Source organism: Mus pahari, chromosome 17 (assembly GCF_900095145.1).
Source record: "Mus pahari chromosome 17, PAHARI_EIJ_v1.1, whole genome shotgun sequence".
Taxonomy (NCBI): Eukaryota; Metazoa; Chordata; class Mammalia; order Rodentia; family Muridae; genus Mus; species Mus pahari.
The window spans coordinates 45,824,997-45,848,123 of record NC_034606.1 but is presented as its reverse complement, the minus strand read 5'-3'; the positions used below and the strand labels follow the sequence as shown (position 1 = coordinate 45,848,123).

The 23,127-nt window shown below is 41.7% G+C and overlaps 1 protein-coding gene and 1 pseudogene across 3 annotated transcripts in view; both read right to left on the bottom strand.

The window, feature by feature from the left end:
• Tnrc6b (trinucleotide repeat containing adaptor 6B) overlaps positions 1-23,127 on the bottom strand; it is a 217,188-nt gene that overhangs the window by 185,350 nt on the left and 8,711 nt on the right. The gene's annotated exons all lie outside the window — the stretch shown is intronic.
• LOC110335254 lies at positions 6,037-6,405 on the bottom strand (annotated as a pseudogene).

The window sequence follows — 23,127 nt, the reverse complement described above, 5'->3', positions numbered from 1 at the left end:
AAGGGAAGGGAAGGGAAGGGAAGGGAAGGGAAGGGAAGGGGGAGGAGAGAGCAGAGAGGAGAGAGGAGAGAGGAGAGGAGAAGAGAAGAGAGGAGAGGAAAGAGGAGGGGAGGGGAGAAAAGTGAAGAAAGAAGGAAGGTTATTAACAGTAAGTCATTACATTTTCAAAATTGAAATTATCGTATTTCAAGGAATTACTAATATGAGAAAGGACCAGTGCCTTATATTTAAGCAAGGTTCTTTAAAGCCTGGCTTAAGATACAGCAGCTATATATACTAATGTGTGCTTTTTTTCTTGGTCTTGAGCAGCAGTGAATGTCCTGGATTCTCTAGAAAATTCTATTGTGCCCTAAGGAAAGAATGTCTTAAGGCATACTGCATCCCAGTAGAAAAATCAATTAGTTGTGACCTGGTGGACCCCTTGAAAGACTCTGATGTTCAGAGTACTGACTACTTTTATGCCAACTTAATATAGGTTAGAGACATTTGGGAAGAGGGAATGTCAACTGAGAAAATAACTTGCCCTTGGGCAAGTCAGTTATCCATTTATTGATTGATGTGGGAAGGTCCAGCCCACTATAGGATATGCCACCACTGAGCAGGTGGTGCTAGGGTATATAAGGAAGCAGGCTGAGACAGATGTAAGAAGCAGGCCGTAAGCACCATTTCTCCATGGCCTCTGCTTCAGTTCTTACCTCCAGGTTTCTACCGTAAGTCCAGCACTCCCCTGGATGAGGGACAACAAGCTGGAAGATGAGATAAAGCCTTTCTTCTCACAGCTGCTTTTGGTCATGGTAGTTATCATAGTAACAGGAACCCTAACTGTAACAATGAGCAAAAGGATGTCCCTGGGCCACACTTTGAGAAGGTAATGAGTATAATCTAAACAAGGGCTGAGCAAGAAGGAAGTGTGTGGCCAGTGGTACAGCCTAACATCTAAGGGCAGCTCAACATCAACAAAGCTAACTCAGTCCCTAGTAAATCTCACAGCATAAGAATGCCAGGGTCACACTGACAGCAAGATGCCCAGAAAGTAAGTCTGTAAAATGGGAGCCTCTTTGCCTTCACTGCCTTGAACAACATTCCCTGAAGGCTGTGGCAGCTTTTCCTCTCTAGTCTCCCTGTTGGGCTGCTAGAAGCTGCAAATGGCTTACCAACAGCTGCCTTGCTACAGTTTCCTGCTACTGTTTACTAACTGCAAAATCCTCTCCCCACTGTAGCCTCCGAGTCTTTGGATATTTCTTGGTCTTACTGCCTTCAAAAGCAAATTTAACACCAGCCACGTAGCCAGTTTTTCCTTGCCAAGGATCATGTGAGTTTGCTATTCCATCCCTGTGCATCTTGAGCGCTGTAAAAACAGTTCCTGGAGCATCATATGTCACTGATCTAGTTGCCATCTACCAAAAACATTGTCTTCATACTTTGTGGTACAAACTAAAAGCATTCTGGAAGTGGTATGAATACAGTCCATCTTTGGCCAAAAGAAAAGTTTAAATTCCAAATAAACAGAGAAAGGGGGCTTATGGCTGTGACAGGGTAATGGTTAAACTGCTGTAACCGTCATGTCCATGTTGGAGAGCTTATTTTTTAATTTCCATCATGATTAGGGTTCTGAAATTATCCTGCCATACATGTCCAGTTAATGTAGCAAGTTCTCTACTAACAGAATTTTAAACCCAGGAGAAGTACTGAAGAAACAGAAACCTCTTTTGGTCTCCTAAATAAAAAAGTAATATACAAAAATAGAAACTGGCATTAGTTTATAAAATAGTTTTTCAGGTCTTTAAACATTTTTTAGTAAATGTATTAAATGAGGTTCCTTAACAAGATAGAGCAGATTTGGGGGGATGAGTATATGCGGCAGAGTGGGCCTTGTACAAGAACAGATAATTTTTTTTAAAGTCAAAATGAAACCAAAACTTCAAAAGATACTGGGAATATAAACTAGATGATTCAGACCAACTGCCCTGTTAAGGACAACCAGAAAATCTGGACAAAACATAAAATAAAAAGCAAGCCCTGAAGTTAGGTAAGCACTAATAAATCACTCAAGAATTGCCAAATATAGTCGCCAGTTCCAGGAGCAGGAGACGTCTCAGTCATTAAGAGCACATATGGCACTTGCAGAGACCTGAGTTATGTTCCCAGCACCCACACCAAAAGGCTCACAGCAGTCTGTAACTCCAGCTCCAGAGGACCCAACACTCTTCTAGATTCCATGGGTATCTGCACTCAAAGCACATACTCACACAAGGCACACAGATACATGGAATTGAACAGTAGTATAAAAAAATGTTTTAAAAAACCAATTCCAGAGAAGCTACACAGTTAAATATGAAATATAAATAATAATGCCTTTAAAAGTATTATAGAATAATGATTTTTAAATTTAGAGATAGAAAAGGAATTTTCAAAATAGAACATAAAAGGTACCAATTACTAAAAACAGATATGGGCTGGAACTAAAGTAGTGGGGGGAGGAGTATAGCTTATCTAACATACATGAAGCTCTGGGCTACATTCTTAGCATAAAGGGAAGTTAAAAAGGCAAAAATAAAATGAAGCTTATTATTATCTTTGTATTACACTGACGTGATTTTTGTCCTTTGACACCCTCAACTGTGACTATCCCAAATACTCTCAACAGATGAACACTGTGGAGTGTTGACACCACAGGGCACCACACACCTGACATAAAATGCAGCCACACTACAACATGAGTGAACCTGAAAGCACAGTGACTAGAGAAAGCCATGCACTGCATATGGCTCCACGTGCTACAATCTAATCAGAAGTGTTTATGTTTGTACAGAGGTACATAGGTGATAGAAGTAGAAAGGGAAATAAAACAGAAAAAAAAAATAGTTACTATGTAGGGCAGAGGGCAACCACTACGACTGACAAAGGTTACAAAGGCTAAAAAATAAAAATTATTTTAAAGTAATTCACTAAATTTTACATTTGCATCCTACATACTTTGATGGGCGGGTGCTAGGAATTCACGTGGTACCTTCTGCATGCTATGAAAACCTCTACCACTAAGCCACCCCATGCCCTTTTGCACATTTCTGATTGAGTGATATACTTTATAATAAAAATATAAATAAGCCGGGTGTGGTGGCGCACGCCTTTAACTCGGGAGGCAGAGGCAGGCGGATTTCTGAGTTCGAGGCCAGCCTGGTTTACAGGGTGAGTTCCAGAACAGCCAGAGCTATACAGAGAAACCCTGTCTCGAAAAAACAAAAAACAATGTGTGTGTGTGTGTGTGTGTGTGTGTGTGTGTGTGTGTGTGTGTGTGTGAAACGAAATACACTTCTTGAAGTCTGGGGCAGAGGGATGATAATTTAAGCTGCCTGAGCAACCTTGGAGAGACCCTGCCTCAACAGAGAACAAGTGAAGGGTAAGTGGTGTGTGTGATAAAACTATGCAAACGAAAGCAGAGCCCAGCCTCTCCAGCTGAGCTCCTCCTTCAGGTGCCCAGACCTTTGCCACTCACCTTTTCACCCTGTCTGCCGCACTCACTCCCAACCACATGCTTTCTTCACTTCCAGTCATGAGAGAAAACCATGCAGGCCTAGCAATCATGCTCCTGTCGCTCTTTCCTACTGGAAATCTCTATGCCAGGGACTGATTCAGACTGCCCTGTCCAAATTCCAGATCTGCTATTTTCTAGCTGTGTGACTGTGGGAAAGGGCATGGTGGCATACACCTTTAAGGAAGTGCATGGGTATTGTGGAACCCTAGCCTCCAAACATAACAGCCACTGCCATCTTAACCAGGACAGCTGTGATCACAGCAAGCGACCCTTAGCAGAGACTCCAGCCACCAGTTCCTCTCCCGACTATGGAATTCTGCGCTCCTGTACCCAGTCATGGGAGGTGCTAGTATACCGTGGGTTGGAAGTTATCTGAGGAAGGGCTACTTCTATGCAACTATGGGGAAGTTGTCATCCATGCTAGCTGGGGTGAGACCTTCTAGTGATGGGGCTGTCCTGGAAAGTCATCTTTGTTCTTATAAGCAAGCCCATAAACTAGCTTATTCACTATGCTAGAATCTTTAGTTTGTCTTTGTTGAGACAGTCTCACTATGTGGCTCATGACTGTAACTCCAGTTTCAAAGAACCCAATCCCCTCATCTGGCCTCTGGGGCACTGCACAAACAAGGTACACAGACATACATGAAGGGGAGACACCCATAATATACAACAATAAATAAAAATCTCAAAAAAAAAAAAACCTGGGAGGTTTTCAAGACAGGGTTTCTCTGTGTAGCCCTGGCTGTCCTGGACTCACTTTGTAGCCTAGGCTGGCCTCAAACTCACAGAAATCTGCCTGCTATATCTCCCGAGTGCTGGGATTAAAGGCATGTGGCATCATACCTGGCCTTTAAACGTTTTAATTTTATACCTAAATGGGTGAAATTTAAAGTATGTAAATCACATCTCAATGGAATCAGAACCTTTTACATTTCACAACTTTTTTATGAATAGGTATGGCCACAAGTCACAGCTTTGGCCAGTGGGATGCATATTTGACAAGGTACACTGAGAAGGTGAGATGGTACTGAGAGTGAAGAAGAGAAATGGCCTTCCCACCATCAGGAAATGCATATCTAAGGATGAATTAAAGAACAGAGGCAGCAGCATGCTGTGGAGTTTCTGCATCTTCCTTTACTACTTGCTTCTCAGTTTTTTGATGTGCATGAGAAAAGCAATTGGCTAAAGTAAAGTTATATTTTCATTATAAATTATCTAATGCATACCTCCTTGATAAAAGCACACAAAAGTGAGAAAAAGAGTCTGAGGCTGCTGTAATAAGCCAAGAGTATCTCCTTTACACTAACAACAAGTGGCCATCTGCTTTTGTGGTAGTGTAAGTGGTAATGACTTCTGGAGTACATGATGTCATTAACTGACAACACTCTAGTTAGCATCTCTTGAAATGATTTAAGATGTTCTAACCAAATCAAAATGTTTGGAAAGAGTGTTTATGCATATACCCTCTAGCACATATTTCAGTGTCATAAGCAGTAAGACCAACTAAAACAGATCAACATTCATGCTCACATAAAGTTAGCAAAAATTTCTTAATTACACGGACGTGGTTATCAAAACTGAGTGAAAAAGAAATAGAAAGCATCCTAGAAGACACCTGCAGAAGGCAGCTATCCTGACTGCATATTAAACTTCTGGCTTGACAACTATGTTCCATGTTCACCATCTGGCTTTGCATGAGCTGCTTTCTAATGTGATGGGGCTTTTCCCCCCCATTTTTAAAAATGTTGTATGTGTGGGTACAAGTGGGTAGAAGCTGGAGGTCAACTTTGGGTGTCTTTCTTCTGCCTTCTCCACCATATTTTTTTTTTTTTTTTTTAAAGATTTATTTATTTGTTATATGTAAGTACACTGTAGTTGTCTTCAGACACTCCAGAAGAGGGCATCAGGTCTCGTTACAGATGGGTGTGAGCCACCATGTGGTTGCTGGGATTTGAACTCTTGACCTTCGGAAGAGCAGTCGGGTGCCTTACCCACTGAGCCATCTCACCAGCCCCTCCACCATATTTTTTGAGACATCTCTCACTGATCCTGGAGCTCACTGGCTTAACCAGACTGACCTGAGAGTGAGCCTCTCCAGAACCCACTTGTCTCTCCCATGCATCCAAGCACTGAAGTTGCAGAGATGCACATGGCCACACTTGGCTTGTATGTAGGTACTACAGCACTGAACTTGGGTCCTGAAGCTTGTACAACAAGTACTTTACCTCCAGCTCCCTACCAATGTGATGTTGTAAAGAAGGTTTTTTATGTAACAGTGACTGGGAAATTTTACCTCAAAAGAAAAGTTGTAGTTTAAATTCAGTGTAAAAGAATGAAAGTGGAGTCGTTGTCAACAACGACCCCCTCTGACCCCCCAAATAGTCTGCTCTTTGGCTCTTCTAACCAACTCACTCAAGTGCCCCCTGAAAACAACTTTGTAACTGCCATGATGCTGGCTACGCCGGGGCCTCACTTTCCTTTTTTTTTTTTTTTTAAAAGAGCACAAATCTACTTTTATTTATTTACTCTCCATTAGTTTAAATCCGGGATGGGTACAGCATCACACGGATTCTGTGACCAATGGCCTTCGCAGGAAGGTTGCTTCAGAATTTGGCACGAACCATCCCACTGTCTCCGTGGGCCCGAGTTACTTTTCCCCAGATCACTCTGGTTTTGTTTGGTTTGCCTCCAGGAGTCACTGTATTGTTTTTTGCTTTATACACATAAGCACATCTCTTGCCTAAGTAGAACTCTGTCTCATCTCGAGCATCCACGCCTTCAGTTTTAAGAAGAGCTGTGTGCTCTCTCTGGTTCCGAAGACCTCACTTGTAGCCAGCAAAAATGGCCTTGCACCACAGCCTTCCAGACATGCTTGCTGTGAGAAGTCCTGTTCCCAGCAGGCCTCCACAGGCGCCAAGATGGCGGAAAGAGCTCACTTTCCTCTTCTTTCACTTAACTTTTTCTTAAATGTCACAATCAAATATCCATTCCCATGAAGAACTCTCCACTCTCTTCCAAGGTTCCTCCTCTCAAATACCAAAATTCTGGACTTAGTGAGTTAAGGTTAATTTTTTTTCCTTTCTTTCTCAATGCTGAGATTGAACCCAGGGCCTCAAGCATGCTAGCAAGTACTCTGCTCTGCTACATCCCCAGCCCCACAATCCCAATCTCAGGAAACTGTTTTCTCCATGCCAAGGGCAGAGATGAGCACTCAATTCAGCATGTCTACTATAAAATTTACTACATGATTCAGTGTTAATTGGAGGTTACTAAAAGGGTGCTCAATCTTAACTTGTAGTCTTACCAAATTTCTCTAGCAAGATGGCTTTCCCACTCCTCATTCTCCCCAAAAGGCTACTTCTTATACATTCCCCTCCCTGTACCACACCTCCCTATACTTCCTTGGCCTACCAGCTAATATTCTTTTTTTTTTCAATTTTTTATTAGATATTTTCTTCCTTTACATTTCAAATGCTATTCCGAAAGTCCCCTATACCCAACCCCCACCCTGCTCCCCTACCCACCCACTCCCACTTCTTAGCCCTGGCATTCCCCTGTACTGGGGCATATAAAGTTTGCAAGACCAAGGGGCCTCTCTTCCCAATGATGGCCGACTAGGCCATCTTCTTCTACATATGCAGCTTGAGACACGAGCTCTGGGAGTACTGGTTAGTTCATATTGTTGTTCCACCTAAAGGGTTGCAGACCCCTTCAGCTCCTTAGGTACTTTCTCTAGCTCCTCCATTGGGGGCCCTGTGTTCCATCCAATAGATGACTGTGAGCATCCACTTCTTTATTTGCCAGGCACTGGCAAAGCCTCACAGGAAACAGCTATACCAGAGTCCTTTCAGCAAAATCTTGCTGGCATATGCAATAGTGTCTGCATTTGGTGGCTGATTATAGGATGGATCCCTAGGTGGGGCAGTCTCTGGATGGTCCATTCTTTCATCTCAGCTCCAAACTTTGTTATCAGCTAATATTCTTGATCCTTCACCGAGAACTAAAAAGTCATAATATAACACAACTGTCTTCTACTTCTGACCAGTTCTATAAACCTGCCCAAATATGTATCTACCCTCCCCTTCTTATCCATACCACAAAAAGGACCCTCCTCCTTCTGAAAAGAACTGATAATCCTGCATTCTCCTTATAAACTCCAATTCTGCAACCAACCATCACTCCCTCTGCCTTAGAACATTCTTCTCAACAACTTTGAAGTTCAAGAATGTCTCCCTAGACAGATATAGCATCACATACCTGTAATCCAAACAGTAGGGAGGCAGAAGCAGGACTGAGAGCTTGAGGTCAAACTGGGCTACCAAGTTAGATCCTGTCAAAAAAGAGAGGAAAGAGGCAGGGATAGAGGGAAAAAGAAAGGAAGGAGAGAAGTATTTATAAAAAAAAAGGGGGGGTGATTATGAGTAGAAAGAATGCCTACTTGGGGAAAATTCTTTGGCCCTCTATCACCCCACATCACCTTCAGCTAACACTGTTTCTCTGCTCCCTTTACAGCCAAACTGTCAAACGTTAGAAGTCTGCTACAATCTGCACCTTCTTACCGCCCATGCACACTCTGTTCAATGAATTCTAGCAAGAATCCTGCCTCTATCTCTAGCAGCACCCAGGCAGCCAAGCCAATGAATAGTTCATGCCCTCATCTAGTAGCAATACATTCTGTGAATTGTTCCCTTTTCTTTAAATGATCACTCTTTATTTCATTCAATCAAAAAGTACTAACAGCAGCCCTGGCCAGGCGCTGCTCCAGGCACTGGCTGGGAATACAGTGGCTTCTATGATCCTTCATTCTCCTGATTTTTCCTCATTTTTTTTTTATTTCTCTTCTTTCTCTCACTCTTTTCTGACCTCATCCCTGAACTTTAATAATTCAGAACTCAGTACCAAGCCCCCTTTTACTTACTTTCTCATTAAATGGCATCCATCATCCACTCCTGTGGTCTTGGGCTTTTTTCACATGAAAACTCTCACCCCTGTATCCACTGATGGGAACTTTGGACCTCGAGTCCTCTAATGTTCACTTACTTGCTGGACATTTCCACCAAGTGCCTCAGAGCATCTCAGACTTAACATGATCAAATTTTAACTCTGATTTCATCCCAAACAAGCTATTTGTTTTACTAATCTCAGTAAATCATAATTTCAAGCCAGAAATCTTGATTATTTGTGGGTCTGAGGCAGGGTCTTCTATTACATAGACTAGTCTCAAATCTGCTGTATAATCAAGGATGATCTTGACATCCTCAGCATCTTGCCTTCACCACCGAGTAATGGGATTTCGGGCACACTCCATCACACAGGACTCTCAGCCAAGATACCTGATTCCTATCCCATCTTCTCTTACTTTCTATCAGTAAGTCTCGGTGAGTCTATTCCCAAAACATATCTCGATGTATTCATCTCTCTCACTCTTACCATTTCTTCCCTAAACTGCTCTTCTCCAAACCTTTGTAGCCCTCCAGTCTTTTGGACACATACCTTTAAAAAATATAGACTGACTTACTCTCTACTTAAAATTCTCCAGTAGAATTGGGGTACAGTTCTGTGGTACAGCAAACTCTTAACATGCCCAAGGACCTGGGTTCCATTCCCAAGACCAAAAGACAAAGAATCTTCCAGCATCCTGAAACTGAGCCAACCCCCAGCCCTTTCTCTTGGTCTCCCAAGGCGGTGCACATGTGTTTCCCTGCTGTCAGCACCTCCCACTTCTCCACCTTCTTCACGCCCTGGCCACACCTCCGGATCCTTGGCTCAGCCAGCTAAGGCTTGCTCCCTCCATGGCTTGGTACTTGCTACTCCTTCTGTCAGAAAGCCCCTCCCTCTGGCTGCTGCTTCTCAATTTCCAGTCTCAGCTTAAAGGTAAGCTTCCAGGGTTTTCCTGACTACTCTCTGATATGGCTCCCTGATAGCTCCAAACATGGCTTGTGTTTACTTTGTTCACAACATACAATATTTTTTACATATTTACCTAAAACATATTTTGAAAAGTTATAAATATGCAGAGAAGTAGGGCCAGGAGGGTTTTTATTTTCTTTTTTAAATGACTCTCCCTGTTTTATTGCAAACTCCAGTGGGTAGAGAATATGTTTCTCTTCACTGACCCAGGGCCTGGCACAGTGCCTGGTTCATGATAAACAGTAAAATTTTGTTTTCATACCAAGAAAATATAAAGATGACGCTGAAGAGCAGGATGGTAGCACTGAGAGGTGACACAGGAAGGGGAGAGTTTTGAGGACAACTGGTAATTTATTCATCAGTCTACTCCCTGCCAGACTCTGGGCAAAGGATTAAATTCCAGAGATAAATAAAAGCAAGTCTTAGACAAGGTCTAGTGGCAGCAGATATAACGGGGAGCTTTTATTGAGGGGCTCTGTGTGCTGAAAGAGGGATAAGCATTTCAGAGGTCCTGTCTCATCTAGTTATCACAATAAACTTACAAAAAAATGATCCACAATTATTATCCCAAATTTTGTACCTATGGAAACTGAGGCTTAGAAATGTTAAATAATGGTGGCAGGTCACAAAGTGCAATGAAATAAAGCCAGGTTGAGCACTTAGGTAATGCAATTTGAATGCCAAGTTATAAGGCATTTGAACCTCCAGGTACATTGTACCGCAGACCACTATGAGAAATGTGGGTGCACTAACACGGGTGCTCACACACAGTGGAAAGAAGCAGAGGAGTCTGATGAGGAGACAAGACAGGAAGGCTCCTCCACTGGGCACTGAGCTGAACCTCGGAAGTTTATGCAGGGACACAGAATATGCAGAACAGCATGCAGGCACTTAGGGAGGATTAGATACCCAGGCACTTAGAAATATCCCAGTCTAACTTACTTCCGTTTATTATTTTATGGACATAGGTATTTTGTCTGCATGTACATCTGTGCACTACATCCGTGCCTGATACCAGTGCAGGCCAGAAGGCGGCATCAGATACCTTGAAACTGGAGCTACAGACTGTGTGGGTGCAAGGGAATCAAGCCTGGGTTATGAGAAGGGATGTAACCACTGAGCCATCTCCCTTGTCTTTCAACCTAAGATTTAATTTTTTTTTTTTAGATTTATTTATTTATTATATGTAAGTACACTGTAGCTGTCTTCAGACACTCCAGAAGAGGGCGTCAGATCTTGTTACGGATGGTTATGAGCCACCATGTGGTTGCTGGGATTTGAACTCTGGACCTTCAGAAGAGCAGTTGGGTGCTCTTACCCACTGAGCCATCTCACCAGCCCCTCAACCTAAGATTTAAAGAGTGAGCATGGTTGCACACTCTTGTAATCCCAACACTGGAAGGACCCCTATCCAATAATAATAATAATAACAATAACAATAACAATAATATATTATTGTTGTTGTTATTATTAAATAAAATGTAATTCTAAAGGAGGAAGACTTGGTAGGATGACCTTTCTGGCCTTCCCCTCTCTGGCCTTCAGTCTCACCATGTTCTCTTTCCCTCCATATTCTTATACACCAGTACCATCTGCCAGTATGACACAGCAAGGACACAGGGGAGAACATAAATCAAAGTGCTGGACTCTGGGGTTTTCAAAACCCAAAAAACTAAAACTAAACCCTAAAACTGTGAGCTTAATGAACTTTTTGTTTTAAGGACAGTCTCCCATAGCCAGGCCAACCTGAGCTCTGCTACCAGAGCCTCCACGCAACTGTGCTAAGATTCCAGCTGTGTGGCACTATACATATACAGCCCTCCTCTTTTTCATAGACTAGCCTTAGATAGGTGGTTATAACAGTAGAAAGAAACAAACATGCTGCTTTTGTGCTTGTCTCACTTAATAGTTTTATTTCTCCTAAATTAATTTTAGCTGAGAGGGTGGTACAGTGGTTGAACACATGTTTTAGCATGTAATAAGACACTGGGTTCAATAGCACCAAAATTAAAAAAAAATAAAACAAAAGAATTATGATCAAGTTTTGCATCATCAATAAGGTAGGGATTTTTAGCTTTATTTTGGGTGTTGGAAAAGGTCATCTCCATAGTTTAACTGATAAAATGAACACAAACTCAATGTAGGGGATTATAATCCCTACCCAGACTGTGTTGGGCTGGGAAGATGGCTCAGCAGGTAAAAGCCCGTGCTGTGAAGCCTGAGGACCTGCCTTCAATCTACAGGATCCATGCAGCAGCAGAAGAGAACAGACTCCCTCAAGTTCTCTGAACTCCACAGGTAACTGTGGCATGTATGAACCCATTCTCTCTCTCTCTTCCCCCCCCTCTCTCTCACACACACACATCTCTTTCACACACACACACACACACACACACATACACACACTAAATAAAAACAATAAAAATTTAATTGGGGGCTGAAGAATTGGGTCTAGCAATTAAGACACTTGTTGCTCATGCAGTGGACCTGGGTTTGGTTCCAAGCACCGAAATGGTGGCTCTCTCCAGTTTCAGGACATCTTACATACTTTCTGATCTCTACAGGCACTAGGCACACACTTGGCACACATACATACTGGCAGACAAAACAGTCATAAACAAAATAAATAATTATATTTTTATTTTTTCAAGACAGGGTTTCTCTGTGTAGCCCTCGCTGTTCTGGAACTAGATCTGCCTGCCTCTGCCTTCTAAGTGCTGAGATTAAAGGCATTAGTCATTATCTCCTATTAAATAATTAAATCTTTTAAAAGGGTTTTTTTTTCATAATCTCCAAATATAAAAACTTGTGGAAACTGAACACTTTCTGTAAATTCAATTGTTGGTAAAATTCAATGTGAATTTGATTAGCAGCATAATCTGACCTTAACTGACATCAGATTATTTGTAGTCTATCCAGTCTATTAAGAAAAGCTAAACTGGGCAGTGGTGGCGCATGCCTTTGATCTCAGCACTTGGGAGGCAGAGGCAGGCGGATTTCTGAGTTCCAGGCCAGCCTGGACTACAGAGTGAATTCCAGGACAGCCAGGGCTACATACAGAAACTCTGTGTCGAAAAAGAAAAAAGAAAGGAAAGGAAAAGAAAAGAAAAGAAAGGAAAAAAGAAAAGAGAAAAGTTATTCTGTAACTGCCATAATATTAATGTATTTGAGTGGGAATATTTAGCCTGACCCTGCAGGGCACATTGTATATGGTACAGGCTTTTGATTTCCTCTCCTGGGGTCATGTGATAGGAATGTCCTCTACCACCAGGCTGCAGCATCTCCTGCTGTAATTGGAGGATTGTTAGTGCTCCAAAGACAAGTTCTGAATTCTAAACATATGGGGATTTTAGAGTTTCCAATAAGGGATTACTGACCTAAACAGAGTTTTATTGAAATGGGCTAGAGAGATGAGTGGTTAGAGACACATACTGCTCTTGCAAAGGACCAAGGTCAGTCCTAGCACAAATGTCAGGTGGCTTACGAATACCTGTAATTCTAGTTCCAGGGTATCCAATACCCTCTGGCTTCCATGGTCACTGCAGGCACATAGTAACATAAACTCATGAAGGCACACACACATACACATAAAAAAAAATTTAAATTTTTAAACTTTTCTGCCTATAACTGGTTAATTTTTAAAAATTATCTCTCACTCCTAACCTTCCCTATACTACTATGCCAGAAACGATGAAGCCACATGTGAGTCTTACTTCACCACTGTAAGTGGACAGTGGACAGTGGACAGCTCTAGGATGGAAAAGAACCCCAAACTACTTATGTTTAAAAACAGTCATGATGTTATACTCAAAAAGTCAAAGACCAAAAATTACCCCCAAAATATTCCTAAACAGGCCTGGTATCTCAGCTACTCAGGAAGCAGAAGCTGGAGAATTTGTGAAGTCAAAGCCATTTGTGTCTATAGAGAAAAACCTTGACTCAAAAACTAACCAAACACTCAAAACGCTGCCAGGCCTCATGGTACAAACCTGTAATCCCAACTACTTGGGAAGTTATGGCCAGAGGATCACAAGTTCAAGGTCTACCTGGGCTATGAAACAAGTTCAAGGCCAAAAAGTCTTTGCAAGCTATTGAGACCACAACCTGAATAAAAAGTAAAACACACTGGAGATACAGCTCAGTGGCACAGCACTTTCCTAACAATCAGTGATAAGTAATTCATTTTATTTGTCTATTTATTTATCTTGGGTTTTTCTTTATACCCTTTGCTGTCCTGGAATTGACTCTAGAGTGTAGACCAAGCTGGCCTTTAACTCAAAGATCCACCTGCCTCTGATTTGAGGGACTTGGGGATGCAGCTAAAACAAAATTAAATGTTGGAATTAAAGGTTTGAGCCACTATGCCTAGCTCCCCAGTACTCATTTTAAAGAAAAGCAACACGCTAAGGGGTTAGTCCAGTGCAGAACACTTCCTTACTATGTAGAGGTCATGAATTTACACTGCTGGGAAAAATATCAGACTTGGTATGTAAGAATTAAATACAAAATTAAAAAAAGACTGAGACAATATTCTGGCTGGGCAGTGGTGGTGTACACTTTTAATCCCAGCACTTGGTAAGCAAACGCCGGCAGATCTTTGAGTTTGAGGCCAGCCAGGTCTACAGAGTAAGTTCTAAGACTACCCAGAGAAACTCTATCTTGACATATCAAAGGGGTGGAGTGGGAGTTTTCAACTCTATAACTCAAGCTGGCCTCTAACATACTAGATAGATGACTCCTACCCGATAGAGTCCTGATTAAAATCCCCAGGTTGTTTTCTTTTTTAAAACATAGGATGAGCACCTAGGTAAACCATCCTTACACAATCTGATCCTAGAAGAACGTTAGCGCGCGTTATCGGAACCCACTCCTGGAAGCCTGCGCCTGCTCTCACTTCACTGGTTATGCTCTCCATCTCTGACCTAACTGGATCTTGGTCATGAACATAACTGAAGGCTTAGTCTTGTGGGTTCTTCCAGAAGATACCAAAGCTGAAGGTACACTTGGAAGACTCTACACATACACAGGATGTTTTCTAACCATAGTGGAATTATAAATCAATAGTAGAAAGATATGTAGAAACTTCCAAATATTCTCAAAATCAAACAACTATTTGGGAAGAAAAAGATTAGGAAGAACTAATGAAAAGGAAAACTCATTATGTTTTTGGGGATGCAGCTAAAGCAAAATTAAAGGGTGATTTCTAGCATGCTCAATGTGAATTCTCAATTAACTTCAGTGTCTACCCAGAAAAATGAGAGACAAACAGAATCTAATTCAATCACAAAAATTAAGATATTAAATACCATAGTGGAAATTAATAAAACAGAAACATAATAGGAAAAACTTGGATCCAAGTTCTTAGTCCACTAATCTAATGCCCTGTATAACAAAGTCACTCAGCTGAGTTAATACTTGTGGGTAAGAAGTTCACACTGAAACTGGTCTGGTCTCACAGCTATACCACCCAGCTACTTGGGAGGATCACAAGTTCAAGGCCTATCTTAGTAGAAGAATTCAAGGATATTTTAGATAACTTAATGAGAACTTTTCAAAATAAAAATTAAAAAGAAGGGGCTGGAGAGATGACTTCATGATTAAAAGCACTTGCTGCTTTTCTAAAGGCTAAGTTCAGATCCCAGAACCCACAGTGGGTGGCTGCGCACAACCACCTCAATTCCAGCTCCAGAGGAGCAGACACTCTACTCTGGCCTTCCTGGGCCCCTGAACACACATGGGATTCACTTACACAGGCAAAGACACACTAAAAAAAATTGTAATTAAAAAATAGCTGGGGGCTGGTGAGATGGCTCAGTGGCTAAGAGCACCCGACTGCTCTTCCAAAGGTCCAGAGTTCAAATCCCAGCAACCACATGGTGGCTCATAACCATCCGTAACAAGATCTGACTCCCTCTTCTGGAGTGTCTGAAGACAGCCACAGTGTACTTACATATAATAAATAAATAAATCTTAAAAAAAAAAAAAAATAGCTGGGCCAGGCGTGGTGGCGCCCGCCTTTAATCCCAGCACTTGGGAGGCAGAGGCAGGTGGATTTCTGAGTTCGAGGCCAGCCTGGTCTACAAAGTGAGTTCCAGGACAGCCAGGGCTACACAGAGAAACCCTGTCTCGAAAAACCAAAAAAAAAAAAAAAAAAAAAAAAAAAAGCTGGAAATATTACTTGGAGCTCTAGGTCCAATCCCCAGTACAAATGAAAACAAAACAAGTAATAACAACAACAAAAAAAACACTTTATCATTGAATTAAATGATGGCACACATGTCCGATGAGTATTCTTTATGAAGGATTCCGGTGTATGACTGACCACATGTAGATGACAATCATGAACAACAGGGCACTGCTGGGGTGGGATGAGGAAATCTTGGACGGAAAAATAAATGGATGCATTCAGCAGAAAGAGCAAACACTTCCTCATGTCCTCCCCTCAGTGTGTCTGTTTTACTGTGACAAGGAACTCAGGTCATATACATTCTCACATTAAACCTTTGGTTAAATAAAAAAATTCAAACAAGGGCTGGAGAGATGGCTCAGCGGTTAAGAGCACTGACTTCCAGAGGTCCTGAGTTCCAATCCCAGCAACCACATGGTGGCTCACAACCATCCGTAATGGGATCTGACGCCCTCTCCTGGTATGTCTGAAGACAGCTACAGTGTACTTAGATATAATAGTAAATAAATCTTTAAAAACGAAAATTCAAACAAATGTGGTGGTACACTTCCAGGAGTACAGACAGGAGAGTGCTGAGATCAAGGCTCATCTGGACTATAAGAACCTGTTTCATAAACTAAAACTTAAAAGAAACAAACTTTTAATAAATTAAATCAAATGAAAGCAAAATCTGCTTCTTTGTGAAGAACAATAAAATGACTGCCCATCCAGTTAAACAAAGACAAAAATACAGAACTGTAAATTACCAATGTAAGAATACAGGGTGCCAAACCTCTGCAAGCTGTACTGATATATTAAGAGACAGGTAGGTCTGGAGATGGCTCTGCAGCTAAGAGTGCATAGTGCACTGCAGAGGACCTGAGTTCAGTTTCTAGCACTCAGGTTGAGTGGCTCACAATTGCTTACAACTTTAGCGCCAAAGAATTTGATGTTCATCTCCTGGCCTCTGGGAGTGCCTGCACTCAAATGCACAAAACCATACACAATTATAAACAAAATAAATCTCAAAGGGGGGAAAAAGATTGGTAAGAGAAAATTATAAGCAGTGTTATACCAGTAAAGTTGACAACTTACGTAAAATAGAAAGTCACCAAGGCTCACTGAAGATGGACAACATGAACAGTAGTATAACTGCTAGATAATCTTGAGTACCAAAACATTCCCACCATGTTAAGACAGCTTTAAGGGAAGCTCTTAAAAACAGTGAAAGAGTAAAAGAGAGTTAGAGAAAGAGACTAGAGGGAAGGAGAGGGGTTCTCCAGAGGGAGGAGTAAAGTAGTTCTTTGGGGCATAGAGGCCTGTGCCTATACTCAGACTATAGTCAGGCAGTGATGGCAGGGGTATCAAGAGTTCAAGTCCAGCCTTGGCTACACAGTGGCTTCAAGGCCAACCTGGGTTGCATGAGACTCTCAAAAAAAGTGAGTGAATGAGCGAATGAATGAATTAATGAGTATGTTGTAATCTGGTAAAGGATTTATTAGTACAAAATTAAACGTTCTTTTCCTACCCTGAGAAAAGAAAGGCTGATCAATCTCATCAGTTCTGCTCAGTATAATACCTGAAGTCTAAGTCAGTTGACTAAGGAACGGAATCAAACTTGAAAAATAAAAAATAAAAGCATTATTCTTTGTAAATTGTGTGTGTGTGTGTGTGTGTGTGTGTGTGTGTGTGTGTGTGTTTCTAGATAGGGTTTTTCTGTGTATTTCTGGCTATTAAGGAACTCACTCTGTAGACCATACTGACCTCAAACTAAGAGATCCACTTGCCTCTGCCTCTCAAGTGCTGGGATTACAAGCTGTGTCTCTACCACACAGTCTATATTTTTAAAAAGTTTTATTGTATTTATTATGTTAGGTGCCTGTATGGAGGGCAACCTGTGGGAGTCAATTTTCTCTTTCAGCTATGTGGGACCCAGAGACTGCCTAGGATTGTCAGGCTTGACAGCAAGTGACTTTACCTACAGTCTTGCTGACTCAATATTTATATTTAAAATACAAATATCTGCAGGGGCTGGAGAGATGGATTTGTGAATAAAACCATAGGTTGCTCTTCCAAATAATCTGTGTTTGATTCCCAGAATCCACACGGCACAGCTCACAACATCTGTAACTCTAGTCCCAGGGGGATCAGGTTCCCTCTTCTGGCCTCCATGGGCGCAGCCTGTATGTGGCACACTGACAAACATGCAGGCACTCACAAATACAGAAAAAAATGTATCTTTTAAATATAGGTAGATAGATAGTAAAAAAAATATAGTAAAATGTACATATAAGTATATATAGTAAAATGTCACTAGAACCAGTAAATGAAATTAACAAAGTTTGCCTAGTTCAATATACTCTCATTATATCAATTTAAAAACAAAGAAACAAACAAGTCAGACTGGAGAAATAACTCAGCAGTTAAGTACCCATAATGCTCTTGCATAGAACCAAGTTTGGTTCCGAGTATTCACTGGAGCAACTCATAGCTGCCTGTAACTGCCTAAAACTTCAGCTCCAGAGAACCTAACACTTTTTCCTGATCTTCACCAGGCATTCCATTCATGCACACACACACACACACACACACACACACACTTAAAAAATAAAGTATTTTTAAAAGCCTCTGGAACTGGGTGTGGTTTCCATGTCTTTAATCCCAGCACTTGGAAGGTCAAGGGAGACAGATCTCTGTGAGTTTGAGGCCAGCCTGGAAAGTTCCAGGACAGCCAGGGTTACAAAAACCCTGTCTCAAAAAAACAGAAGGAAGAAGGAGGAAGGGGAGGAAAAAAGAATAAGGAAGAAGAGAAAAAGAAAAAAAGAAGAAGAAAGGAAGGAGGAAGAGGAGGAGGAAGAGGAGGAAGAGGAAGAGGAAGGAGGAGAAGGCCACCACCGCCTTTGGATACAGCTTGGTATAGTCATTGACCAGCAAGTGGTAGTCCTTGAGTTCAATCCTCTGTACCACATAAAAAAATAAAATTCAAATATACAATTTTGAGCAAAACTGCTTTGCCACATGCTAATTTTTTTCACTATTCTTCGGAGTATGTGAACTGTCTTCTTATCTTGACATTGAACAGGCTCTTCATACTGGCCTAATGTAGTGACCTCAATATATAGTATCTATCACTTTTGTATTCTTTTATAAAATTATATTTTTGCACATTTAATAATAATAATAGTAGTAGTAATAGTAATAATAAACTGAACTTATTATTTTTCCTAAAAGAGCACCTCTGGATGTACAATGTGGAGGGCCTTTGGTTAAGAAATATTTTAAGGAAGATAATGTTTACAGAAACCTTTGTGTATGTATATATATGTTTGCACTAGCCCATATGTGCCAGAGAGAAACACTAGGTGTCTTACTCCATTGCTTTCCACTGTCCTTTCTGAGACATGGTCTCTCATTGAACCTGGGGCTTGGTGTGTCTCCTAGACTGGTTGGCTGGTAAGCCTCAGGGCCTGCCTGTCTCTGACCCCTATTCCTGGAGCTACAAACATGCACTGCACATCTCAACTCAGGTCCCCAGGCTTGCAGAGCAAGCACTTTACCCACTAAGCCATTGTCTCTTTAGCCCAGGAAATCCTGACAGTAAGAGAAAAAAATAAACTGGTGGGCAGATGCAGAGAGAATATTTTACATAAATCAAACCTTCAAAAAAAAGAGAGAGCCAAAAGGGAAAAAAATCATATGGAAAATGAAGTAATGATTGTACCAGAGAAGTCAGGGATGGAAAACTGGGAATGGGAGTTGGTAGATTTGGAAAAGTAAAGGCACCTGGCTCAGACAAGACATTGATTTCCTAGAACAAGAAAGCACAGGGTTTTCAATGAGGGAAAAGAAAACAGTGAGTAAGGAAATGTTTTCTGAGCAAAGAGAAATGGGACAACTGGCAGACAGCTACTTAAACAATCTAGACATAGCCTGAGGATGACTTCAAATCATGCTGGTGGCTTGGAAACACAAACCAGAAGTCCACAAAACAGCAAGAGTGTCGAGTACACAATCTGAGCCACCTCTGAGGCCAAGGCAGGAAGACCTCAAGTTCAAAGCCAACCTGGACAACACAGTGAAACCCAGTCTCAAACAAACAAGCCAACAAACAAAAAACAAAGCAGAACAAGCACAAAAAAAAACAGCTCAAAGCCACAGCAAAAATCACTAAAGGACAGAACACTATTTCAAGATCAGTATCATCTGATTTCAGGAGCCAGGTAGAGAGAAGTGACGGGTGAGGGTATCCAAGAAAGTAAGGCAGAGTATGCTCCAGCCTTTGGGGTCACTTTTCTAAGAAGCAAGCTGAATGAGTCCTCGGCCTCAAGGATGGGGAGAAGGTTAAAGACAAACAAGAAAGTGTCGTACACACTCCTCAGTGCAGTAAAGAAGCTGAGTGAATTGGCTTCCAAAGCAAACAGCATCAGCACAGGCCCTGGCACAAAGTGCTGCGGCAGGCTCACAAGCCATGCAGGGAGCATAGGATCCCCTGTTTAAACATTTCAAGCTAGCCCTCACTGGTTTAAAATGTGATGCCTTTCACATTTTCATTCTAGTTTTGTTTTTGTTAGTCTTACAAAGAGCCTTTCACTGTGATTTGGAGAGAGGTAAAGAGGGGAGGAGAGGGAAGGAGCGAGGAAAGAATATTTTCTGTAGTGTGTGTGTGTGTGTGTGTGTGTGTGTATTTTTACAAGCAACACTTTCCCCTTGGTCAGCCAGCTAGTCATGTAAATCAGGAGCATGGAGAGTGCACAGCCCTCCTCTCTGTGGAGACTTGTGTCTCCCAGCCCCCTACACTGCTTAAGTGCAATAATAAATGTGCTGGGTTTTTTTTGTTTTCTTTTTAAGGAACTGTGCCAAAATGCAAATAAATCATCATAAATGTTAAGCATATTGTTGTAAAAAATACACAATTTTTGGAGTAAAACACGATAGAGTAGATAGATGATGAACAAGTATTTTTAAAGTCAGTAGTGCACAGTTCATCTAATCAGAGATTTATATATTAGGACAGAGACATACGCCTGGGTAAAACATCCCATGAAGACTGTTGCTGAGCCTGAAGCACCATCAACAGGGCTTGTGCAGGAGAGAGACAATTCTTTCAGAGCAGTAGTCTCTGTTCTTATCTGGATTTCTTCCTCCAGACCAGAGCCCTGTACCTAGCATCTGCTTTAGACATTGCTCCTGCTCTACTGTGAATGTGAGAGAGGCAGACTCACTTTCTACTTTGAACTTAGTGGTGTGTGCATGTGTAAGTGGTGACCTCTTCAATGTGCTTATGGAAACCAAAGGTCAACTATGGGTGTCTTCCTCTATCATACTCCACCTCATTTTGAGACACAGTCTTTCACTTTTTTGTTCACTGCTTGGCAGTGAGGCCCAGGATTCTCTGGCTTCCTCCTCCCCGTCTGAGTTAAAGGAGCGTGCTGCCATGCCTGTCTCTTACCTGGGTGCTGGTGATGTGAATGCAGGTCCTTATAACTGTGCAGCAAGAACTTTATCAATTGAGCCATCTTTTTAGCTTTGAGTTCCCATATTGTATTTTTAAAAAATAAGATATTCTAGAACCATGTTACAGAATAAACCACACTCATTGTATCTATCTAGCATCTCTTCGGTCCTTTTCAATCTGGGACAATAAGTGAGTACCCAGACCACACACACATTTACTTAATACCAGCCAAATAGCATCATATGAGTGAAATCAGTACCATCAGTGTATAATAACCTACTGTTCTGAAAATAATTCTTATCCCACAAATGTTAAGATTGTAAATGTGTGTGCACCACATCCCACACCATGGTTGTTCCTTTAAAAAGTTAGTGATTATAGAATGAAAGAAGCAAAATATGATATGGCCAGGGAAGGAGTGGTACAGGAAAGGAAAGCAGTCTATAGTACTATAGTCTGGATCCTGTTGAGGACTGTCTCTAACACAGAATGCTTTTTGTCTTGGTTTGGTTTGTTCTCCAAGGCAGGGTTTCTCTGTGTAGCCCTAGCTGTCCTGGAACTTGCTTTGTAGACCAGACTGGCCAGGAACACAGAGGTTCCCTGCCTCTGCCTCCTGAGTGCTGGAATCAAAGTTATGTGCCTCCATGCCCAGCGCACAACACTATGAATAGGTGTGGAAGTAAATTAGGTCATGGGGAATGTTCCCTGGAAGGGTACACTGTGGTACTGGCCCCTTTTCTTCCTTACTTTCTGCTTCTCACTTGGTGAAGTCTTCCTCTATAATATAAACCCTCCATAATGTGCAGTCTTGCCTCAGACCAAAAGCATTAAGCCAACAGATCATGAACCAAAACCACCCAAACTATGAGACTGTGAGATAAAACACATTTTAGTTTTCTTCAATGTTAAACATCTAACTCAGGACTTCATGAATGCTAGGTAAGTGTCCTCTAGTTCAACCCTTTCTTCTTTTCTTTCTTTTTTTTTTTTTTTTTAAGTTGATTTATCTCAAGTCTGTTACAATAATTTAAAGCAGGCTAACACAGAAGAGGACAGAAAGGAAAGAGCTGTTGAAATTAAAGAGGAGTGGTTGACAGACAGTAGACTGACTTTCCACTGTGATCTCCCTTTCTCCACTTCTGCCTGAGAATCAAATCTAACTCACAGTGGCTTGGGGGATAAAGGAACTACGCAAAGCCTGCCAAGTTATAGGAACCATCTTCTCCGAGACATGTGCCCAGAGACCATTCTGGGCTGTCCCTCCTGCTCCACCTTTCTCCCTTTCACTGCTCAGTCTCTGGCCCTTCAGAGATGGCATCAGCACTCACTCAGGTGACCTAGAGGTCACTTCTGCTGCACAGCTCTCACAGATAAGCTGGCGTGAATCATCACTTTCTAATTCTACCTGACAGCTCTTGCACAGTTTACAGGTACTCTTCTCCAACAAGTGCATTAGGCAGCAGAGACGAGCTCCACTCTGGCTTGTGATGATTGGCTTCCCTGAAGAGGACTTCAAAATGTCTTTAAGTGTTCTAATATTTGGGAGGAGGGGGCTAGAAGGATGGATCAGCAGTTTAGAGCACTTGCTGCTCCTATGAAGGACCTAAGTTCAGGCCCCAGCACCCTCATCGGGTAGCTTTAGCTCTAGTTCCAAGGGATCTAACACCTCTTCTGGCCCCCATGGGTACCAAAACTCACATGTACGTACATATGCAAACATACAAGTTGATTCAGGGTAAGGCTAATTGGTAGATGCTTGCTTTGCATGTACAACACACTGGGTTTGATCCCAGCATTAAAGAAGTAATAAAAGGACTGAAGAGATAGTTCATCAGTTGAAAGCACTTGTTGTTTTTGCAAAGGACTTGGGTTCAGTTCCCAGAACCCGCACAGTGGCTCATTAACATCCATAACTTGAGTTCCAGGAGGTCTGATGCCCTTGCTGACCACCATGAGTGCACAAACATACATGTAGGCAAAACATTCATACACATAAATAAATCTTAAAATTTTTATTTTTTAAGGGGCTACTTGCCCCCTCCTCTATCTCTCTCTCTCTCT